The sequence below is a fragment of the Mercenaria mercenaria genome, chromosome 1 (genome assembly GCF_021730395.1).
Source record: "Mercenaria mercenaria strain notata chromosome 1, MADL_Memer_1, whole genome shotgun sequence".
NCBI classification, from domain to species: Eukaryota; Metazoa; Mollusca; class Bivalvia; order Venerida; family Veneridae; genus Mercenaria; species Mercenaria mercenaria.
Genome location: NC_069361.1, coordinates 98,361,292 through 98,367,291, shown reverse-complemented (window position 1 = coordinate 98,367,291; position 6,000 = coordinate 98,361,292).

Genomic DNA, 6,000 nt, shown 5'->3' with positions numbered 1-6,000 from the left:
GTAGCTTATGCTTGTCAAAATAGGTCATAAGATTGGAAACAACAATGTGTTCAAGCAGTTTAGAAGCAATGCAAGTAAAGGAAATTGGACGATAGTTACTAGGTTTAGACTTGGGACCTTTTTTAAATACGGGGGCTACAGTGGCTTTTTTCCAGTCACTGGGTACTAGGCCAGATTCGAGAGATAACCTGTATATATGGGCAAGTACAGGAGCAATTTCATGGTGGAGTTCTTTTAGGATGCGTGGGGATAATTCATTAGGTCCTGAGGCTTTATGTGGGGATAGGCCATGGAGCAGTTTTTCCACACCTTCAGTGGAGACCTGTATTTTATTCATCTTGGAGACTGGGGATGAGAGGACGTTGGAACATATGTGTTTCAGACTAAGGGGCTGGGAAGGAGAAAAGACAGATTCAAATTTTTTGTTTAAGATATTAGCCTTTTGGACGGGGTCTGTGTCTGGGTGAGACCATCTGATTTGAAGGGGGCAATTTACATCCTGCAATCTGAAATATCCTCGAGGTACCAGTTTAAGAAACCCTAAGAATACTACTGGCAGAATTAGATAAATTCCTGGAGAAGAACTAGTCTCATTTATGGACAAATATAGTGTAGCCTTCCCCAATTCAGATGATGTAAAGTAAAGTGGAGGTTCTTTCAGCAAAAGTATTTGTTACTGTTTATCACAGCCAACCCTGAGCTGCCTTACAGATTTTCTGTGGGACCTGTTTCAAGGTAGCCAGTAATTGGCCTTTTGTCAATGTTAACTTTCACAAACTGAACAACAAATCAAGTAAAACATGTTAGGCCTTGTTCATATTAAATAAAGTACAGAGCAGATGGTAGATATTATTAAGCCAATCGTGAATTTCAAAGTTGTATATTTCCTAAAAGTAATTGTTGGACTGTTCTATCTGCATAAAATCAGACTGAAAACAAGACGACATTTGCATCAAAACTGAAAATAAATCAAAACGTTCCTTATAACCAAAGAGCTTGATCAGAATTTGAGAGCATAAAAAAGTAATAAGAAAAATATTTCTTATCTGGGCTTAATGCCACCAAACTGTCATTGTCAGTACAATATTTTCTTTAAGCGTATCGAAAGCTGAAATGTTACTGTTAACAACCCTACTATAATTAGTTGCCTAAGATATTGCACCTGGAAATGGCAGCAGGTTTTCAGAAAAAAAACAAAGACAAGTATCAAACAAGGAATGCCACGCACCAAAAACGCAGCCTCCACAAAACGAAACCCACAGCACGCAAACGTGCACACCACAAACACACACACGCACGCACACACACACACAAAGTCAACACATGAGGACAAAACGAACAAACAAAGGAACACAGTGGGTCACCGCCTTGGAACGGTCAGTGGCAAAAACACCACTGGGGGTGCGCACCCAACTTCACTCTTACCCCCACCATGTTCCAAAGACACGGGACAGTGTAAATAAAAGTAATCCCTTCCAGATGAATCTCTAACACACGTAATGGAAACAAAAAGGCATGGCATGTAAAACACAAAAATGCTCGTGTATAAATATATAAAAAGCAAACCTTAAGAACCAAAAACGTATGTACTCAATGCCTTTTCAGAAGACAGAGCAACAAGAGAAACACCCTTTAGGGCCCGACGAAACAGGCCAGAAGACAGATATCAAAACAGTTCAGTCCTGGTAGGATTAAAAAACTGCTTATCATTGAGTCCTCCCCCTCTTCCGTCAGACACAATCAAAGAGGGAAGCGTATTGTCCAACTGTAAACGGGTTGAACACTAAACATGCGGTATGTAACTTCTTTTAATAAAACGTTTTATAATTTTACCAAATACATTTGGAAAATTACCATGACCCAAGATCTTACGAAGTTTGTAAACCATGTCCCCATAAAAACGGATTTAGAAATACCTTCTCGCAGAAGTGTCACTGAAACAGGTCACTCACTGAAACAGGTCCTCCTACGATAATTTACATTTTGAAAAGAAATGGACTTTTCTACCAGAGAAGACCCCTCTCGTATCCACAAAGCAAAGGAAAAATGACTGACTTTTGCATAACCAAAAAGTGTTGTGACATTTTGCTCATGATTATGAGAATTTTATCTCGGATTTATGTATAAAATGTCGATTTCAATGCCCCGACAAACGAAATGTTACTTTGTTGAGATCTCAAGAAGAGAACATACTATTCGTACTTTTAGTCAGAAATACTCATTAGATCATGATATCTGATATCGTGCACTATGTGCGCCATTGATCTAAAAATCTTATATATTGTGCCACACTGAGTATAGTTACAAGTATTATTACTATGTGGATTAAATCTTACAGAATTCACTAAAGCCAGATATTTAAAGGATCACTATACTGATAATACTGATATGAACCAAACGGATGGTCCAAAACCTATAAGAAGCTGTGTTCGTTCAATACGGGCCATCTTCGCATACTTAAATTAATGAAGATATGGCATTATATTTGGTAATCATATGTTTTTCATATTCAATGGTAAAAAATGGGCTGCTGAATTTATGCTTGGAATAACCAGCTCTGACGATGGTAATGGTTTGTACGCCCAAATAATGTCACTTCTGACACTTAAGTTTATGCTGTCCATCCTGTTGTAATTAATGTAGAAGAGTGACCGGTCAGCTTATTGGTAGTACCGTAGGTATACATTTTGGGTTAGTCCAATCAATTTTGTCTCATGTCCTGAACACGTATGATTTGTCAGCAAAATGGGTTCCAAGAAAGTATAAAAGAAAATCAAGGGAAAGCAAAGGAAATTACAAAGCTGAAGTCCTGTTACTTCAATATTACACTGTGCACACGTCTCAAGTAACAGAAGCTTTGACTTTCTATTGAATGTGGCATCAAACTCCTCACATAGCTCCACGTATTCCCCTGCCTAATTGTAATTGTTTTAGTTCTGCTCATTGTTTCTTCGTTTGTGGATAGCCCACTATTTTAACTGGGGACCATATGCCGCTTTTCATGGAATTGCACTCCAGTGTATTGTTAAATGTTACATGTATACCGCTGCTTAAACAAATATATTAGTGTGTTTAAATTGTAATTAAGTACTTTTGTAACATGTGCAGATTTTGAGTTCTGCTAAATCCGGGGCTAGAGGGCATGAATGGTAGAATGCATGTCTACTACCATCCATGAAAAGGCTTAATCAAACAGAGTCTGCAATGTTTTTATTTTTGTCGTATTGGGTGACCTGTGGATTATGCACTTTTTTATTTTAGTAACTTTATGAAGATGTTTTCTTTTGTTGATAAAGTATACGAAACCTCTGGAAAATATTTTTTTGGTCAATTAAAAAGTCCTGCGAAATCTTGGATAAGGTTCAAATAAATAATTATAATGTTTCTTCAATCAATACATATGATTTTTCTACCGCATAATTTAGTAAATTACAAACTAACTGCCTTAATTCAAAATACTTCTGTCACAGAGAATGCTATCTTTCTTGCTAACAATTTCGATAAAGATTTTTTTACAAGTTGCATTCTTAAATATTATACTGTTTGAACCTTTTGTTTGTTTGTAAAGACCTCGCCTTTTTATTGAACTACATTTTCGCCAGCTTCTTGAATGCAGGTTTCCGATAAGTAATTGGCATTCCAGTAGGAACAAATTGTGTACCTCTTGTCGTAAGTTTGTTTTTTATTCTTATAAGATAGATTTCTGCTGAACTGATCTCCAGATATGCAGACAGACCTGACTAATTTAACAATACTGCAGTACATCGCGCTTTCTGGACGATATTGTCTATATGGATGATTCGTTATTTACTCCGTTTATCTATACTATATATCTTCAGGAGTTCTAGCTAAGAATATTAAAATTAGGATGCTACTGCTTCATTATTTATATCTTTCTATTTTTATACGCCCGTTTGAAAAACGGGACGTATTATGGGAACGCCCCTGGCAGGCGGATGGGCGGGCGAGTGGCCGGCGTCCACAGACCTTGTCTGGAGCATATCTTCTACATGCATGGAGGGATTTTGATGAAACTTGGCACAGTTGTTCACCATTATGAGACGGAGTATCATGCGCAAGAACCAGGTCCCTAGGTCTAAGGTCAAGGTCACAGAGGTCAAAGGTCAAATTCAAGAATGACTTTGTCTGGAGCATATCTTCTTCATGCATGGAGGGATTTTGATGAAAGTTGGCACAATTGTTCATCATCATGAGACGGAGCGTCATGCGCAAAAACCAGGTCCCTAGATCTAAGGTCAAGGTCACACTTAGAGGTCAAAGGATACAAGAATGAAAACTTTGTCCGGAGCATTTCTTCTTCATGCATGGAGGGATTTTGATATAACTTGGCACAATTGTTCGCCACCACGAGGCGGAGTGTCATGCGCAAGAACCAGGTCCCTAGGTCTAAGGTCAAGGTCACACTTAGAGGTCAAAGGATAAAAGAATGAAAAACCTTGTCCGGAGCAGTTCTTCTTCATGCATAGAGGGATTTTGATATAACTTGGCACAAATGTTCACCACCACGAGACGGAGTGTCATGCGCAAGAACCAGGTCCCTAGGTCTAAGGTCAAGGTCACACTTAGAGGCCAAAGGGCCAAATGTCAGATACAAGAATGACTTTGTCCGAAGCATTTCTTCTTCATGCATGGAGGGATTTTGATGTTACTTGGCACAATTATACACCATCATGAGACGAAGTGTCATGCGCAGTTCCCTTCTTTAGAATTACTTCCCTTTGTTGTTACTATAAATAGCTTATATTGTAACTTTTTCATTACTAGCCGTACGGAAAAATGGAGACCACTTTTCTGTAGTACAACATGCATGCTACATCCAATTTTGAGATGTATTTTGACCAATCTCTGCCTGGTAAAGATTTTTGTGTGGACTTAACAATTTTTTTGGGGGGATTTTTTTTTTTTTAAGATTAACTTCCCTTAGTTGTTACTATAAATAACTTATGTTGTAACTTTTTTATAATTGATCGTAGGGAAAAACCAAGACCACTTTTCTGTGGTACAACATAGATGTTACTTTCCTATTTTAGGTTTATTTTAAGGTATCTCTACCTGGTAAGGAGTTTTTTGTGGACTTAGAAAAACAAAAGACTTACAATGATTACTAAACAACCACAAAATTAAAATTCCATTTGCAAATACAGGTGCTAGAGTAAAGAAATTTGCTGTGACGGGCGTATATTGTGACATTCTGGCACTCTTGTTGACAATGTTATTCATGCAAAAAAAAATGGCCAGAGGGATGAAAGATACACCCAGTTTGGATTGGGGTGTTTCCCAGGCAACATCTTATGGTATATAATTATATTTTTCAATTATTTCGGTTTTACAGAGCGTGTAGTCATGTTGAGGATTTCAAAGACCGTAATAAATTTAATACAGAAAAAGCTCTTAAGCAAGTCTACCATTCCCTTATTTCAATGTATAGATTGTGCTATTTCTAGCAAAAAGAAAGTGAGGAAGTTCTGTAAAGTGGTTTTTGGTGCAATTACTAAAGATGATTATGATTATGATGATAATTAGGATGTTGATGTTGATGATGATGATTGTGATGACGATGGTGATTATGATAGTGATGATGATGATGACGATGACGATGGCGTATATAGTGTGCACCTAACCTCATTATTTCCCCCAACATTTCCAAAGTCACAAGACAGTGTCAATAAAAGTAATACCCACCAAGTGAATTTCTAACTCACGCAATGGCAGCAAAAGACATAGCATGTAAATCACAAAAATGCTTTTGTAAATTTACATGTATATAAGACAATCCTTCAGAACAAAGAATGTCCTGAATGTCTTTGCAGAGGGAAACACCTTTAACAAGGGAAAGTCAATCTTGTTCTTATGTTAATTCCGTCTGCTAAAATGTCTTAAAATCATTTAAAGATGTGGAAGAATTTTCAAAATAGGCTTAAAATGAGAAAGTTATGACCATTTAAATACTTTAAATCATAATGGTGAGCATTTTATTTC